Source organism: Notamacropus eugenii, chromosome 5 (assembly GCF_028372415.1).
Source record: "Notamacropus eugenii isolate mMacEug1 chromosome 5, mMacEug1.pri_v2, whole genome shotgun sequence".
Classification (NCBI taxonomy): Eukaryota; Metazoa; Chordata; class Mammalia; order Diprotodontia; family Macropodidae; genus Notamacropus; species Notamacropus eugenii.
In genome coordinates this window covers 410,430,669-410,449,768 of record NC_092876.1, presented here as the reverse complement: position 1 = coordinate 410,449,768, position 19,100 = coordinate 410,430,669, and the positions used below count along the sequence as shown (strand labels likewise).

The following is a 19,100-nucleotide window of genomic DNA, read 5'->3' as shown; positions in this document are numbered from 1 at the left end:
TAAGCAAGTTGACCTATATTCAAGGCTTCCCTCTGACACATACTGACTATATGACAGGCAAATTATTTAACCGTGTCAGACACCTCTCCAAAATTACAAATTGTAGGATTATTGCAGATCTGCATTGGTGTAAAGAGAATTACTTTACTGGGAGTTGCTTATGCAAGTGAAATCATGGAACTGGGCTGTGACTAGGGGTGGTGGGTGGGGATTTGACTTACATATCTAGTAGAAGAAAAACAAAAAAATAATACCAAAAGAAAATATTCCCACTATGGAAGCAAAACATACTGATTATGAAGACTGGATGCACAGAGTCAGTCTAAGGATCATAAACTTTTCAGAAGAACAGGATGAGACAAAGAACCTTAGTGCCATAATGCAAAATAACGATCTGACCAGAACTTTCTGAATATTGAAAATAAAAATGCTAATTGAAAGAGTTCAGATTGTCTGCAGAAAAGTCCCAAGGTTATATAAAATCCAAGACACTTAGGGGTTAAATTTGATAGTTCAATTCTGAAACAAGTTCTGCATGCAATCTAGAAAAAGACTGAAATACAAAGGAAAGGAAATTCAAATCAATGAAAAACTATTCTGAACTTGCTAGAAAATGTAGGTGGGAATGGAATTTTGTGTTTTGAAGAGAAGTGTTGCTCAGAATGCAGCCCAGGGTGACTTACCCTGCAAATCTCAGGTCTACTGTATGTGGAAAAAAAGATGGACATTCAGTAATAAAGAAGAATTTGAAACATTTTTTAGAAAGACCGGGTTTGCTTCTGGAATACTTCAAACAACAGAAATGCAGGGGGAATAAATGAGTTGACAGTAGAGAGACCACGAAGAGATTTACTTCTAAATATGCACAAGAAGATGGATGAAAGTAGTAACCTGGTAGAAGGAATAATGAAGAGGTGACTAGGGGGCATCATGGACAGAACTAGTGACAGTCTCTCTACAGATGAATCATTGTAATTTTGCAGGACTACTTTACAACATGGGAGAGTGTATGAAAATAGGAAGGCGAGCAGAGATATCAAGAGGGATATGTGATGTGCTGGGCCAAATCAAGGGCTCGAAATGAAGGGAGGTACCACTGTGTCTCAAAAGTGGAAGACCCTGCAAGGAAGTGAGAGGGGAAAGGATTCAAAAAGGAGAGAGGGAAGGAAGAGGTCATTATTTCAGGGGTGAGGGGGGTTTCCACAGACAAATGCTCTTCTGAGTGAAGAAAAGATGGTCTGAGAAGGGAGGTGAGGATTTTATTTGAGGTGCAGCCTTGGTGGATTTGGGACTGGAAAAGTCTGTCCTACTTTAGGAGTTGGGGAGTCGGAACCCCTTGGCAACTAGTGTCTGGGAGAGTGGGAGAAGATATACCCAGGGAAGAAATTTTCAGGCAAATAGGGGAAAACAAATTAACCAGGAAGGATATAAATCAGTAGTGGGCTGAATAATCAAGGAAAGATGGTGAAAGAACCCTGCTGTGGGGCAGTGTCCTCTCTAACAAATGGTAGTGAGACACAGTGGAAAAGGGGAGAGGCAAGCTCTGAGACAAGGTAGTGATACAAAGTGCCAAGAAGGGATATAGAATGGATACATTGTAAGCTTTGATTGCATGAGAAATACAGATAAAAAAGAAAGACCAATTATAAGGGTCATGAATCAAAGAATGAGGGTCTTGAACAGGGGTGGGGAACCTGTGCCCTTGAGACTACCTGTTGCCTTTATTAGATCTTTAAGTGTGGCTTTTTGACTGAGTCAAAATACAGATTTGTTATATGAAGTTTGGATTCAGTCAAAAGGCTACACTTAAAGATGTAGAAGGTGACATGTGGCCTCAAGGCCACAGGTTCCCCACCCCAACAGACAAAATGGATAACAAGAGTAGAGTAAGAGTAAGAGAAATAGTTTTTGGAGCGCACACACACACACACACACACACAAAATTAGCAGGACTTGTTGAAAGGGAGGCAAGGGTGGGGGGAGGGAATATATTTGAGAGGAAAAAAAGAGCAAGAATTTTATAGGCAGATAAAAGCAGAAGAGAAAAAGAAGCTAAAAAACTCTGAAGGGAAAGTGGTAAATATTCCTCCTTCTCCTCCTCCTCTTCCTACTACTACTATTGCTACTACTACCACCACCACCACCACCATCACCACCAGCACCATCACCACCAGCAGTGGCAGCAGCAGCAAAGACAAGAGAGCCAGAAAAACAGGGCCACTTCAAAAGAAGATTAAAGTAACTGAAGCAACATAGTATTGTGTTTGCAGCAAAAGAAGAAAAGTAACTCATAACTTTAAATGTTGGATTAAACAGTCTGATAAAACAACATTTGACACAGTAAGAAAACAAAACCCTATGATCTTTTGCTTAAAAAAAACAACATACACAAAATAAAAAACTGAAGGGATGGGAAAAATTATTATGCATCAAATGAATATTAAAAAAGCAGATACTATCAAATTATCTGAGAAAACAAGAAAAAGTTCAAAAATTAAAGAGATGCAGAAGGAATTTATATTATGTTGAAAGTAATCATAGAAAACAAACCCATACAGTAATAAGTTTTTGTATTCCAAGTGCCTTAGTATCCAAATTCATAAAGGAAATAGCTATAAGAAGAGATAGAAAGTAACAGTAGTAAAAAGAGATTTTAATATCCCTCTCTTAGTTTTGGATTAGTCTAAGTGAAAGATAAACAAAAGGGATAATATGGAATTGCACAAATTGTGGGAGAAAATAGTATTAAAGACATTGCAGCAAATGGGTTCCACACCATGTGGAACTTTTACCAAACATTTATAAAAAACATACTAGGGCGGAGAAATATCACAAATAAGTGTTTAGAGGCAGTAATAATTAATACATCCTTTGCAGATCATAAGGCAGTAAAAATGGTAATTGGTTCAGGGAACATAAACAAAAGATGTAGAACTAAGTGGAGACTTATCAATAAAATCCTTAATCTGGTTCAAATAATGAATCATAGAAACATTAGCTATGTAAGAGAAAATGAGAATGATAAAACAGCATAAAATTTCTGGGAGGCAGCTAAATCAGTCTTTGGGGGAAAATCAGATATTTAAAAATACAGAGTAACAAAATAAAAGCAGGGAAGATTATATGAGCCTAATATGAATTTTTATAACATTTGAAGCCCAGTGAATAATCAAACCTAAAGTAAGCATGTAAAAGTAAGGGAACTAGTTGGCACAGTGGATGGAGTCCAGGCCTGAAGTCAAGAAGAGTCATCTTCCTAACTTGAAATCCAGCTTCAGAAAATACTAGCTGTTGTGAACCCGGAGCTGGAGAAGGAAATGCCAAATCTTTTTAGTATATTTGCCAAGAAAACCCCAAGTGGAGTCACAAAGAATTAAACATGACTAAAAATGACTGACCAACAACAAAATAAGCAGAAGTGGCTCTCTTCACATCTGCTTTTCTCAGCTCTGGCTCTCTTAATATACGGTTCTACTCAGCGACTGATTGGCTGGAGCCCATTTGCACATGTCTCATTGGTTAAAACTCTCTTCATCATATATTAACTCTTTCTAGTTAAATGCTCTTGATTAATCAAAGGCAAGATTCAATCAGAGGCACTTGATTGTCTAAAACAAAAACAGCAAAAGATACTACTTTTGCTTGTATCCATATTTTACAAGTTATTCTAAAAAGTTGAGGAAGAAAATATCATATAGTATTCTTTTATGAGATAAATATAGTGCTAATAAATAATCCAGAAAAAGACAAAACAGAAAGAAAACTATAGGCCAATATCAATGAATATTGACTCAAAAATTTTAAACGAAATCCTTTCAGACTATGGTGAGGATAGTTCAGCATTATTAAAACAGCACAATCACATTAAAAACTAAAACATCGAAAATAACATGATCATGTCAAGAGATACAGAAGAAACAACTTCTGACAAAATAAAGCACTTCTTTATGCTGAAAACCTTACCTTAAAGTATAGACATAGGGGGACCTTTTTAAATATAATAAAAATAATCTAAAACCAAAAGAAAGCATGATATGTAATAGGGATACACAAGTTTTTTCCAGTAAATTTGAGAATGAAGCAAGAATGCCCACTCTCCTGAAACAGCTAGCAACAACAATAAGACTAGAGAAAGAACTTACAGGAATAAAGATAAGCATGGAAGAGGTAAATCTATCTGTTTGTTTATGATAAGATCGTTCATGTGGAAAATTACAGGGAATCAGTGAAGATAGAAATTGAGACAACTGATACCTGCAACAAAACTTGCAGCTTACAAAATCAGTCCTCAAAAATCAACAACATTTCTATATGATAATGACAAAATACAAGAAACATAATAGAAAGGAGATCTCATTTCAAATAACCATAAAATCTAGAAAGTCTAGAATTGATCTCCCAAAGAACACAAAAGATTTTTCTAAATTTAGTTACGTAGTGCTCCTTAAATAGTTGGAAGAATATTCTGTCATCATGGTTAGGTCATTCTAATGTAATAAGAATAATACTGCTAAAATTACTTTACACTTTTAATGCTTTTCCAAGCAAATTATCAAGGGAATACTTATAAAAAATGATGAAATTCATTTGGAAAAGCAGATCTGGAATATCAATGTAAATAATGAAAAGAAGTAGGAATGAATAATGAATAGTACTTCTAGGCCTCAAACTATATTCTAAAGAAGCAGTCATTTAAACCACCTCATTAGTTAAAGAAAAGGGTGATGTATTAGGGGAACAGACTGGAGAAGGGTCAATCAGAAACAATAGAACTCAGTAGTGTTTGATAAAGTGGAAAATGTTATGGAGGGTTGGAGGGTAGGAGGAGATCCTTATCTGATTAACACTTGGGAAAGCTAGAAAATAGTCTGGCAGGAATTAGGCTTAGACTACCAACTTATGCTATATTCCATATGTAGAATTCCATGAATTGATATGTGTCCTAAATATTAAAGATTTTATCATAAAAACATTAGAGAAACATATACCTCTCATGGCTATGGATCTGTTCTTATCCAAACAAGAGATAGCAGAAATTACAAAATATAAAATTGATTACTTGAAACTTTAAAGCTTCTGCCCAGATAATGCATGTAGGATAAGAAGAGAAGTGGTTGAACGGAGGAAAATAATCTTTGAATCACATTTCTCTGATAAGGTTTTAGTATTCCAGATAGGTAAGATCAATATTCATTCCTTTTCAAAGAGAACACTCAGTTCTCAAAAGAACTGGAAAGTATTCAAAACTATATCAGAGAATGTTTCAAATCACAAATAATAAGAGAAGTGCCAGTCAAAACATCTTTTGAGGTTTTATCTCACATGCTGCAAATTGACAAAAATGACACCAATGTTAGCAGGGTTATGGAAGGATAGGCACGCTATTGGTGGAGCTGTGAAATAGTATAACCATTTTGAAAAGCGATTTGGAATTACACAAGTAAGTGACTTAGAGGTATTCATGTTCTTTAAACCACGAGATTCTATTGTTGGACTTATAACCCACAGAAGACATCAATAAGAACATTCCTATAGACTCCAAAATATTTGTAGCAGTGTGATATCTAAGAATTGGAAACAAGATTGATACTCATCAGTTGGGGAGTGGTGAATACAAAGAAGCATGGAAAGATCCATATGAACTCATTCTGAGTGTAGTAAGTAGAGGCAAGAAAACATATACATTGTAATTGCAACAATGCACATTGAAAAAGAACATTAATATACTGAGAAAGAGAGAAATCAAAATAAATGTAACAGGATTGTTAAGATCAAACATGACTCAAATGAAGAGATAGGAGAAGACACTCCCAGCCTGCCCCTTCATGGAAGAGGGAGATCCACAGGTTTTACATATTGCACATATATTTAGCCTTTTTAATGGTATTGGTCAGTTGTACTAATTTCCCCCTTCCCCCCTCCAAAAAAAGACTTTGTCATATGAAATGGCCCTGGAAGTTGGAGGAGGGACACTTAGGATAACTATGATGATGTAAGAAACTAAGGTATTGGCTAAGTTAATGGAGAGATGATAGATAGGAGACATATGAAGGTAGAATCTACAGAACTTGGTAACTGGATATTTGTGGTGAGGCTCTTTGAAAGAAAAAGATGCCTGAGGTTGTAAACTTGGATGACTAGAAAGATTGTGATGCCCTCAGCAGAAAATGGGAACTTTGAAAGAGAGGTGGGTTTGAGGGATTCTGTTTTGTTGAGAATTTGAATTTTGGAAGTAACTATAGCAGTCATTTAGTCCAACTCCTGCATGAAAGGAATCTCTACTATAACACATCTGACAACTGTTTGATTATGTAGCCTGTTTGCAAATCTCTACTTCTTCAAATAGCTTGTTATATTTTTAAAGAGCTCTAATTATTAGGAAGCTTTTGCTGACATCAAGCCTGAATTTCCCTCTTTGTAATCTCTACCCATTGGGGCTAAAGAGAACAAGTACAGAATGGAACTCTAACCTCCCTATTTTGGGAAGCTGTGGCCTTCTTAATGGAGCCCAGGTTTGCATCAGCTTTTTTTAGCTGCTAAAGTCACACAGATGTCTCAAGTTTATAATCCACTAATACATCTAGGTCTTTTTCAACATATTCTTATTTGGATCCAAATGCCTATGGAACATCTAATTCAAGAAGTCTTAAGAGACTTGGTGATAAGAGACTGAAGCTTAGGAGTGAGACTAGGCTTGTTTATATCTCTTTGCATAGACATAATTAAGTCCTTGGGAACTGATGAAGTGACTCAGTGTATATAGGGAAAAAATGGTCCAGGGTAGAGCCTTGGGATTCATACAGTAAGATGATATGGTATGAATGATGATTAAGGAAAGGAGACTGAGAAGAAGTTGTTGGACAGGGAATAGGAAAACCAGTAAAGAAGAGTGTCATGAAAACCCAGAGAGTAGAGAGTATTCAGGATGACAGAGTGATTAGCTGTGTCAAATTCAGCAGGGAGTACAAGAGGGGCAAGGACTAAGAAAAGTCCTTTGGATTTGCTAATTCTCTTTTCTAGCATTAGGGGTATGTGATGTGGGAAAACTGTTAGCTCTAAGGGTATTTACAACAATTTACAAGTTGATGTCAGTATCATGAGCTTATTCTTACTATTTCAAGGGTTGGTGATATCTTTCATTGATTTTGTTTGTCTGGCTGATGTCCCTTCTGATCTCTACTTCTACTGAAAAAGAGATAGAAATGCATTTAAATAGTTAATGTATACTTCACAGAAGTTTTAGTATTTGAAATTAGATATATTAACATACTTAACGATAATTTATTGACTTTTTAAAATTATACTTCATTGCCCCTCTCCTCTTTTCTTGTTACCATGAAAGTGACTATAGTTGAAATTTCATCTTGGCTCTTTTCCCTTATTTCCCTGAATTGATGTTTATAGCTTTGTTATTATTGATTTCTCTTGTTATTCTTTTGTATTGTTCCTTAATGCAATAATCAGTTTCTCACTCACAAATTTAAGAACAAAAAAGGTTTGTAGGATTTTCTTTAGTTTGTAATAGTCAGCCTTATGGATGAAACTTTGGCAATTTATATGACAGTCTTTTTCATCCTTCCAGAAATCACTCCCACCCCCTTCCCTAAAATCCAAGGTGAAAGGCATATAAAGCTCAACACAAGCTTCTTGGTGAGACCATGGGGGAAACATTGCTTGTCTGGTTAATTTTTTACATTGAAGGTATAAAAATGGATCAGAAATAAGTACAATAAAAATATCAGCCCTAATTTGTAGCATTTCCTATAGGGAGGTGGCAAAAATTATTTTAACAACAACAAAATTAAATTTTTTTTTAGACATCTTAGTTCTACTTCATAAGAATTCTTTGGCCATAAAGTCTCCTCCTCCACTAACTTACTTCTCTGATACCTCCATGCCATAGCAGCAGAGAATAAGGTCCTACCAAACTGGAAAACCTGTGAGTATGGGTCCCATATTGGACTCTGTTATTCTAGGACCAGCCCAGATAATTCTGGGCAGAGTAATTACCAAAAGATTTGCAACTAAGGGTCTCTTAGAAAGTCATGAAGGCTGAGTCTTGAAGAAAGTGAAGGATTCTATCAGGCAGAAATGAGGAGGGAGTATATTATAGGCATGGGGGAGGGCCTGTGCAAAGATACAGAGACAGGAGATAGAGTGGCCATATATGAAGAAATAGAGAAGGCTACTTTGAACTGAAGAGAATGTGGCAAGAGGCATAATGTCTAGGGTCTGGAAAAACAATCTCTTTACAGATTGTGAAGGACTTAAAAACCAAACAGGAGTTTATATTTGATTCTAGAGATTGTGGGTAGCAGTTGGAATTTATTTTATTTTATTTTTTAAGTTAATTTTATTTATTTTCAGCATTCTACAGTCACTACCATATAACTTAGATTATTATTTTTCCCTCCCTCCCCCCTATCTCCCTCCTCCTTCCCTGAGACAGCATACAGTTTTATATAGGTGCTACACATACATTCCTATTAAATACCTTTTCACTATAGTCATGCTGTGTAGAAGAATTAAAATGAATGGGAGAAATCATCTAACAAACCAGAATGCAATACACAAACACAAAAATGATCTGCTACATTCTGCGATTGAATTCCATAGATCTTTCTCTGGATGTGGAAGGCACTTGGCCTTAGAAGACCATTGGGACTTTTTTTTGTGTTTTCATTGCTATGAAGTTCCACGTCGCAGTTGGAATTTATTAATAGAGTAGGAGAGTGACATGACCAGATGAATGTAAATCAAAGTACATTTGCATGTGCTTTGAGTTTAATAAACACTTTTACTTAGTACCCTCAGTTGTCAGAGTCTTCCCCTTTAACATTGTCTTCTATCTTATATAGTACATGTATGTGTATGTATATATATGTATATACACACACACACATATATATACATATATATATATATATATACATATGCTGTTTCCCTCATAAGAATGAAAGCTTCTTGAACACAGGAACAAGATATGTTTTCTCTTTCTTTTTTATTCTCAGAACTTAGCATAGCACCTGATTAAAAGTTGGTATTTAATAAATGCTTATTAATTGAATGGGAGAGGCTTGAGGCAGGGTGACCAGTTAGGGGACCTTATAATAATCTAATTAAGAGTTAGTGGCCATCACATGTGGTGGCCTTGTGAATAGGATTTGGCTTGATTTGTGTAGAAAGAGTGAGTTGAGGATAATTCTGAAGTTATGAATCAGGGACACTGGAAGAGTGGTTGTGCTCCTAGAAGATACAGGGAAGTTGGGTAGAGAAGAAGGTTTGGGGGAAAGACAAGTTCCGTTGTAGCCATATTGAGTTTAAGATGTTTCCAAAATATCCTTTCTGAAACATCTATTATACAGTTGGTGAGTAGGGAAGGGAGCTTAAAAGATCGACTCAGACTGGATATACAGATCTTGAAGTCATTTTCATAAAGTTGATTTTTAAAACAATGAAAGCTGACAATTACAGAGTGCTGAGAGAGAAAAGAAGTCCCAGGATACATAGAACCTTGGTGGTAACACTCAAAAGGTCTGCAAGGGTTTTCTTAATTAAGGTATTTAAGTTCATTTTGATTCATTCCAACAGACTAACTATAATGTATGAGAAATGAAAGAATGAAATTTAATGCTTTCCCTATTTTATGGGATTGTAGGAATATTATCTGCCAGAATACCCCATCATGTGGGATGAGCAAGCATTACTTGAGATCCTACCCTTCTTAGCTTAGTAAGATTCTCACCCCCCCTCCCATCCCCACCCCCCAAAGGCCTTGAAACATAATAAAATTAGACTTACTTAGCTGAGACAGTAAGAGCAGGAAAATGATAGTTCCTTGAGGATACAGCCTTAATTCAACTGAGTACAACTTTCCAGTGTTGTTGGTCATGTCATCAACCTAACAGTCTTAGCATGCTGGTTTTTCTACCCAGGCAACCAGGAACCCATGTCATTGGCCTGAGAATTAGTCCCTTGAGCGAGTCAGTGATTTTCAGGGCCTTTGATGAGGAAAAAACTCAACAGTCTAATCAGGGTGGGATTGTAGAAAAACTTTTGAACAGTATTCCTTATATAGTTTACTAGTATGCTGAAACATTGAATGGTTTATCTAAAATTGCAGTTTAAAAAAATAATGAGAAAATTATCAGACTTTATAAAGGAGAAGACAGAATAATCTGTTGACTAACACAACCATTGTGTATCACAGAAAGGAACTGAACCTAGGTCTTCTTGGCTTCAAGACAAATTTTTATCTATTCTATCATGCCACTTCTCATCCAGGGCCAAAGAATGACTAATTGATCTTCACCTCCCTGAACATACCCAATCTTGTGTGATCTCGGAAGCTAAGCAGGGTCGGGCCTGGTTAGTACTTGGATGGGAGACCACCTGGGAATACCGGGTGCTGTAGGCTTTGGCAGCTAGGTGGTGCAGTGGATAGAGCACCAGTGCAGGAGTCAGGAGAATCTGAGTTCAAATCTCACTTCAGACACTTGACACTCACTATCTATGTGACCTTGGGCAAGTCATTTAACTCCAATTGCCTCATCCAGGGTCATCTCCAGTTATCGGTCACTGGATTCAGATGGCTCTGGAGGAGAAGTGAGGCTGGTGACCTGCACAGCCCTCCCTCACTCGAAACAAAGTCCAAGTGCAAGTCATGTCATTATTTCTGTAATGGCATAGTCTTCTTCAGCAACGAAGGACAAACACGCATATGAAAAGTTTTGGAGTTTTAGAAATTCTCAAGTATGTCTTTGATTTCATTCCTAGAAGCATTTGTTGATTTTGTATCATGTGTTCACCATTTTGCAGTGTAAAATTGACCTAGAGGAGCTGAAATCTTACCTTAGAGATGTCACAATGAGGAGAATCTGAGGCACAAAGTTGAGAGCATAATCTCTTTATTAGCTAGGCTAGCATTTGCCAGTAATAGAAATCAGTGACTGGAAACACATTAAAGCAGACAGCAATCTTTTATACAATTAGTAAAGATGTAAGGTGGGCTTATATTTTGCTTAATCATGCTAATTTGCTTTCAAAAGAGAGTTTCCAGAGTTCATGGTAAGGAAAAAATAAAGAGTTTATCAACATCTTCTGGAAAGTTGTATGGTCTAGTGCTAGGCTCATGACCAGGCAGAATAATCTTATAACCACATAGACTCATCCTCCCTCCTCCCTTTTGGAGTAAGATAGAGTCCAGGTTGTGCGTGTAGCCCAGAGAAATGAGGAAGTTAAATTGTTATAAAGAAGTCAAAACTAAACCTCTTAATGAAGAAGTCAAAACTATGTTATAGAATTTCTAGTGTTAAGAAGTCAGAATTTCTTTTTAAATCCAGCTAATTCCTAAATACTAATTCCTTGATTAAATAAAATTCTCAGTCAGTAATTAATACAAAATAAAATGAGGCATCAATTTTCAGTTTCACAGAGAGCATTTAATCCAAGAGCAGAATAAAAATTTGAACCCAGAGCTTTTAACTATATACCTAATGCTCTTTTTATTATCATGTCACCTCCTTACTGTCGACTATACAAATAAAGAAGAAAGACACCTATACTAGTAGCGTCAAACTCTTTACCATTGGCAAAATCCTGGAATACAAGTTAACATGTAATTGGGAAATGTGCAAAAAAAGGTTAACACAACATAATAGTGTCCCAAAACATTATATGTTTTTTTTCCAAAATTACAGTTGAAAAAATTTATTAAGAGTATCAGACCTTAACAAAGGAGAAGACATAATATACAAAGGAGAACTCATAATAGTTTGCAAGCTAAAATGGGCAATGTATTTTATTTCACAAGCAGGACTTAAAGTCACTTCTTCCTGGCTTCAAGATCATATTTCTCTTTTAAAAAAATACAGTACAACATAGATAATATTAACTTGTGGTTTTACAAATCAGCATACTGATATAAACAGACTAGTAGCTATCACATATTATTATGTGGTATTCATATTGATGATACAATTTGGTATGTCTATAGCTTTTGGTTAACTAAAGTTAAAATATTGAGGAAAGAATTTACCCTTATGATCCATAAAAATTTCAGACCTTCAAATATGCTTGCATAATGAATCAGCATCTTATAATCACAATTTCATTAAAAGATATTTAAAAATCACATCCAAATAATATTTAGTTTTCTACCCATATTTTTATGTTAGAAGACTGTGTCAGTAGAAAATAGCTATTCTTCTCTGTGTTCTGGGACCTATGTCAAGAATTATACTGAAGAAGATTCAGTCAGTCTGGGGAGCAGTGGTGGGGGACCTGTGACCTCAAGGCCATAAGTCCTCAGGTTCAGCCTTTTGACTAGTCCAAGTTTTGCAGAACAAATCCTTTTATTAAGGGATAAGGGAATTTGTTCTGTGAAGTTTGGATTCAGTCAAAGGACCGCACTTTGAGGACTTAGAGGGTCACATGTGGCCTCGAATCTGCAGGTTCCCCTTCCCTGGTCTGAGGTCTCTAGATGACATCAGAGTTACTTTTCAATAGGTTATCTCGATTTCCTTCCTCAGAAAGTAAAGTATCAGTAAAAGATTAAGCTTTATAATTACACACTGAGAATATTTTCACAGACTGAGTGTAATCAGTGTGACCTTTAAAAGAATTCCAGACTATCCCAGTCAGTCATAAATTATCTTTTGTTAATTTTATTAGTCAGTCAGTAAGTGTTTAAGGGCTTCTGATAAATAAGTCACTATGCTAGATTCCATGAGGTACGTCTACATCTGTCTATCTATCTGTCTGTCTGTCTGTCTATCTATCTATCTATCTATCATATCCCCTACTTAACAGCCTTGATGACATGGTTAATTAATTATTAACCTTAACAATTAGAGTGAACTTGTGCACAGCTGATGTGAGACTAGAAAAAAGAGAATTCATGATAAGTAGACCAAAACTTTATTTCATTGTGTGATGCTTTAAATATATTACTCTTAATAAAATGACAAAGAAAGTACTATAGGGGTTTCAAAGAAGGAAAAATCATATCCTCCTGGAGTTTGGGAAGGGTTTCATGGAAAGAAGTAGTAGATTAGATTCTTACCTTTAAAAAAGCGTACATTGGTCAAGAATAGAGATTTTGAAGGAAAGGATTGTGGCAGGTCTTCTGTTGCTTTAAAGGTTGGTTACGGATGCTTAAAATTACCTGTCATTTTATTTATAAAACCAAAGTAAATTATCCATAATCATTTATGAGAAATGCTCGAATTTTATAATCCATTTAATATGTCTTTTTCTAAATGTAAGAGGAATGCAAAAGCTTGAGTAATGGATTCTACTTCTGTTATTAACACTCCTATTTTTGTAGATTGGGAATTTTGTAGTTCATTTTGTAGTAAATAAAATTGTCATTTCTTAAATCACTTAAATCTTACCATTGCTAGTTTATATAGGGTTCAATCGAAATAAACTTGAAAAAGTCACAATAAATGATTGTCATGAAGAACCAGTATCAGACATCTTGCTAAAAACAAAAATCAAAACTCCTTTAGAGTTCCACTAAGAGACTCATTCTGAGCTTGAAAGTATTAATGCTTATTTTTAGAAAGCTCAAAACTTCCTAGGAAAAATTCGTAATAGTTTAATAGTCATGACGTTTCCTTCAAAAGGAGCAACAGACTTGTCATTTTTTGTGACATACCACTGTATTGTGGCCATATATTATACCATACATCTCCAATAGTTTTTAAGAGGTAAAAATATTTTGTTTGTTACACATGGCATTATGATTTATCTGGAGACAAACTGAAACTTCTTTCATTCCAATAAAAGTGATTAATGAGAGTGTAATTTATAGCTTGGTTTGAGCACTGATCAGGTCTAGGAGACATTTTTGTTTCCTTTTGGGGAAAAAGTAATCTAGTCCTGGGGCTGACTAGGTAGCACAGTGCCAGGCCTGGACAGGAAGACTTACCTTTCTGAGTTCAGATCTGGCCTCAGACACTTACTAGCTGTGTGACCCTGGCAAGTAGCTTAATCCTGTTTGCCTCAGTTTCCTCAAATCTGTAAAAAGACCTGGAGAAGAAAATGGCAAATCATACCAGTATCTTTGCCAGCAAAATCCCAAATGAGGTCACAAAGAGTCAGACACAACTGAAAAAAGTGGTTGAACACAACACTGTGGCAGAGCTAGCCAGTGATAAACATAAAGTCAAGATATTGTTTAAAATTAAGATAATATTGATGATATAACTCATTTGTATAGTACTTTGCAGTTTGCAAAGCACTTTTCCTCATAATAATATTAGATATGTTAACATTGGAAGCATATTTGTAATCAGAACTAGACTAATAATGTTTCAGTTGGCAGAGGTCTGTAAGTGATCTGTTTTAATAACAAAACCATTTTGTAATTTTACATGTGTATAAATTAATGATCTTGAAATATTTTAAATATTTTTTCTTTTAAGTTGTTTAAACCTTGCTGAAATGTTTCTCCTTTATCTTTTTTGCAAGAGAAAGTTCAGAGGTAAATTATAGTTCACTTCTTAACCATATTATCACATATCCTAAATAATTACATTGTAAGTCAGTGACACTTATGTAATTTTCATATCACCACACTTAAATCCTGAAATATTGAGGATAGTAAAGGGAAATGGAAAAGACAGAAACAGATAAAGCAAATGTAACAGAGCATATGATATGTAAAATGTAAAGATTGTTTTCTTCTTTGACAAGATCTGCATTTCTGTAGTTCTTTATCTCACAAAAAAAATGCAGTGTGACAATAAAGAAAATCTTTTATTTGTACTTCACAGCAATATATGTTCTCACTATTTTCTTTTTTATCTCCTATCTAGTTCTCATTGAATTTGGATTTATTAAGTGGTTTGGTTGACAAAAGTACTAAATATATTGAACAGGGAATAACAAAATATTCCAAAATGGATTTGGAATACTAACTTTAAAATAGTGGTTTCCTCATTAAAGAATATTTTTGTTGCTTAATCAGTTTATGCTTATTGATCATTGAAAGAGAGGTTTCTGCATTCATATCTGGGCAGCTATGTGGCGCAGTAGATAGAGCACTGGGTCTTGAGTCAGGAATACTTTAATGAGTTCAAATCTAGCCTCAGACAGTACCTCTGTTATCCTGGACAAGTCACTTAACCCAGTTTGCCTCAGTTTCCTCATCTGTAAAAATAAGTTGGAGAAGGAACTGGCAAACTACTCCAGTATCTCTGCCAAGAAAACCCCAAATGAGGTCATGAAGAGTCAGACATGACAGAAAAACAACTCAACAAACAAATATTTGTAGCAGTAAACCACTGGGGTATGTGAAGCTAGTTTAAAAAAAAAAAATACTTTCCATCACTCATCATGGATACCCACAGATTTCAGTTTCTGTTTAAAATAAGCAATTTTTAAAATATTTAAAAATAGTTAAAGGATAGAAATCCATCTGATAAGGATTGAAATATAACAGGTCAATGACGTACTGAGTGGTAAGTTTTTTAATATATTTAGTTAACATATCAGCTTTATTTAAACAAATTTCATTTTTATTCTGATATGAGTAGACATAAACCTGTTGATGCAAAATATTAAAGTCAAAAGCTATTTTGAAAATTATGCATTATAAAATTGAACTATCCTGTAATAAGCTTTTTTTTAAAAAATGAAATTTTTTGAATATACAAATATTTTAGAATAGTTTTAAGAAGTAATTTTTTTCCCCTTTTTGATAAAAAGAGGAGCCTATGGGGTGAAAGATGTAAAGTCTTTTGAAAAAGCAGCCAATTTATTTTTTTTTCTTGATCTTTTAAGGGGGCTTGGAATAATCTATTTCTCATCCCAATAAACTCAATGCAACAATTTCAGCCCAAGGTTTTAAAAAAAAATAGCACTTTTAAACTATTGAGCTACCCCAAATCGGTATGTTCTAAGGTTTTTGGCAAAGGTGACGTAGGTGACTGTTTGTCTAGTATGTTACTTGTTCAAATACAAGTTGAACTAGTTGCCCTCCAAGATCTTTTCCAACTTTGAGATTCTTGATTCTGTGATGAACAATGGTACAGTAGCCAAATTTGTCTTTTTTGTCATTCTCTGTGTCTGCTTCCTCCCTCATGTGTTTTCCTTCTCCTTTTCCAGCTGCTTACTTCCCCTATCCTTATTCCTCTTTTTCAAACCTCTTCTTCAAGGCCCAATTCAAATCCTGCCTCCTCTATAAATCCTTTTTATCTAGAGCACACCAGAAAATAAGTAATCTTTGCTTTTCATGAATTCATATGCAAAACCTAAAAAGAAAAAGTCAGTTTACATTTAAAGGATATAATATGTAAAAAATGATGGTATATACATGGAGTATATTCACATACATATATATATATGTGTGTATATATATGTATATGTATATACATATATATATATATGGAGGAGAAGGAAAACATAAACAACTGGGAGGAATCAGGATACTGTACTGGGATAATTGGCCTTGTAGTTCAATACTCAATATTTGTGATCCTATGTGTTTTTTTTCTAATTTGCAGATTTGGGGTCATTACTCTGCTTGAAGATGTACTTCCTCCCAGTGGTCTGTTATTCAAATTAGGTAAAGCAGTAAACAAATTATCTTTCCAGTGTTGATAAGAATAATTAGAATTTAACTTCCTTAACTATTCTTTCAATAATCCATTCATTCTTTCAATTAACTCAGACACTTGTGGCTAATATGGAATATGATATATCCGTTCTGTATTGTTTAATACACATATCTCTTCTTTTCATTGCTTTTGAAATGTTACCCATTGTCACTTTGAATCTGCTTTGGAATTCCATCATATAGACTTATGATATCGAGAGTTTTACTGTTTTTCTTGGTCACATTCTTATAAGGACAAGCCACTAGTACACCTGAATAGGAGTCAACACAAGTACGTGTAAATTTGCATCCTTTATCTTGGGATGGGAGTCCAATATAATCTGTTAGCCAAATTTGGACTGGTACTTTTCCCCTTGCTATCTCTCTGGTTACTACCCAAGGAACAGTTCATTCCTTTTCCAACTGACATATAAATATTCTTCTGCTACTTGTTTTAACAATGAATGAGAGATACTAATACTTTGGTATTGTGCTCACTGGTGTGTGGCCTGGACCCCTAAATGGCCAGCCATTCGATGGACCCATTTTGCTAGTTGGTGTCAGAGTAGGGACAATATATTGAGACAATATGTAGGGACTATCTGTGCTAGTCCAACAGCATTTGTGCATTGTACTCAAGATCTGGTGTGATGAGGACCACATGAGCATCTACATGAAAAACTGATAAATTAGTAACCAGTGATATGTCCCATAAGTCTTTCCATAATACTTTGTCCCAGATTTGTTTGCCATGAATTTCCCAGTTTTGGTTTTTCCACATGGGCATCCATGTAGCTAACCCATTAGCTACTGCCCATGAATCAGTGAATATACCACACTGTCCTCCTTGTTCTGTTTTGAGAGCTTGATGTAGTGCCATAAGTTTAGCATATTGATTACTTGCACCTATCCCAGTACTTTCCAAAGTCTGCCTCGTACATGGGTTATAGGTTACTGCTTTCCAATGTCTTTTGTGGGCCAAATATTTTACTGTCCAGTCAATAAACCATGGGTGTTTCTTTTGTTCTTCAGTTAATCCATCATATCCCTCACTCTATTTTACCACAGACTGTACCAACTGTTCCCTCAGTGTCTGTGTTTGCTATAGATTCATGTAAAGCAGAAATCCCACTTTTGCCTGCTTTAGATCTATTTTGAATATACCATTTCCGTTTAATTATGCTACGTTCTTGAGCATGTCCAGTTCTGTCAGAAGCTGGGATACTCATTACCTAGGTCATAATTGGGATTCTGGGACTTAATATAATGTCATGGCACAAAGTCGGTTGTTCAATCTCTACTAAATCCCAATATGCAGCTAACAGCTGCTTTCCAAGGGGAATATTGAATTCCGGATGAAGGCAGTTTCTTAGACCAAAATCCTAAGGGTATATTTCAGCTTTGTTGTTTTTGCCCTAAACTCCAGTTTGCATATTCATCCTGTACAGTGACTTGTAATTCCACTGGGCCACTTTGCACGGGCTATAAATCTCAGGCCAACTGTATAGCGGCCTTTGCTTCTTCAAAAGCTTTGTTCTGCTCAAGTCCCCAATCACATTCATATTTTTTCCTAGTAATTTTATATAAGTGTTTCAAAATTTGTCCTAGGTGCAGTATGTGATGTTGCCAATATCCAAATAATCCTGTCAACTTTTGGACCTCTTTCTTATTGATGAAGATAGGAAAATCCTGATCTTGTGTTGGGTTTGCAGGAGAATCTCTCACAGCCCCTTATTTCATTGTATTACCCCAAATTTTACAGTTTGAACTGGGCCCTGAATCTTTGTAGGGTTAATTTCTCACTCTTTGCCTTTCACATGCTCGATTGAAAGTGTCAAACTCTTCTCTACTTTTACATTTTTTCCCCTGTGTCATGATATCATCTATGTAGTGGGTAAGCTGTACACCAGGTAGCTCTAATTCATCTAAATGTTCAGCCACAGTCCTGTGACAGATAGTGGGACTATGCAGCTATCCTTGTGGCAAGTGTGTAAAAGCATATTGTCCTGCCAAAAGAAAGCAAATTGGTCTTATTGTTTGGAATCTATTGGGATAGTAAGGAAAGCATTGGCTAAATCAGTAACTGCAAACCAAGTCCCATCATATTTCTGGATCCTTTCTATTAAGGTATTGGTATCTAGAAGAGCAGCAGACAGGGGAGGAGTCACCTTATTCAATTTTCTATAATCCACTGTCATCCTCCATGTCCCATCTGACTTTCCTACTGGCCAGACAGGATTATTCCATTGAGCAGTATGTAGGGACTAACACTCCTGCCTCAGCATATTCCTTTATAGTATTGGTAATTTCATCTTGCCCGCCTGGCACATTATACTTCTTTAAAGTAATCACTTCAGGTAAAGTGATTAGGTCCATTTTTATTTTACCCACTAAAACTGTATTAATTCCTTACTGCAAATTGGTATTTCCCCTCAGGTAAATTTAAAGTCATACCCCTCAATAAATCCATTCTAGTGATGTATTCAGGAATGGGTAC

The 19,100-nt window shown here is 35.5% G+C and overlaps 1 protein-coding gene and 1 pseudogene across 16 annotated transcripts in view; both read left to right on the top strand.

Annotated features, from left to right (window-relative positions):
* The window catches only part of NRIP1 (nuclear receptor interacting protein 1), a 104,258-nt gene that overhangs the window by 12,788 nt on the left and 72,370 nt on the right, over positions 1 to 19,100 (top strand). For 12 of the 16 annotated variants that reach the window (XM_072614725.1, XM_072614723.1, XM_072614722.1 and 9 more), the window contains one exon: positions 16,512 to 16,573. The exons of the other annotated variants lie outside the window; for them this stretch is intronic. The gene's annotated coding sequence lies outside the window, so the exon portion shown is untranslated. The remainder of the gene's footprint in view (positions 1 to 16,511; positions 16,574 to 19,100) is intronic. 16 annotated transcript variants of the gene reach the window in all.
* Positions 10,305 to 10,417, top strand: LOC140509435 (5S ribosomal RNA; annotated as a pseudogene).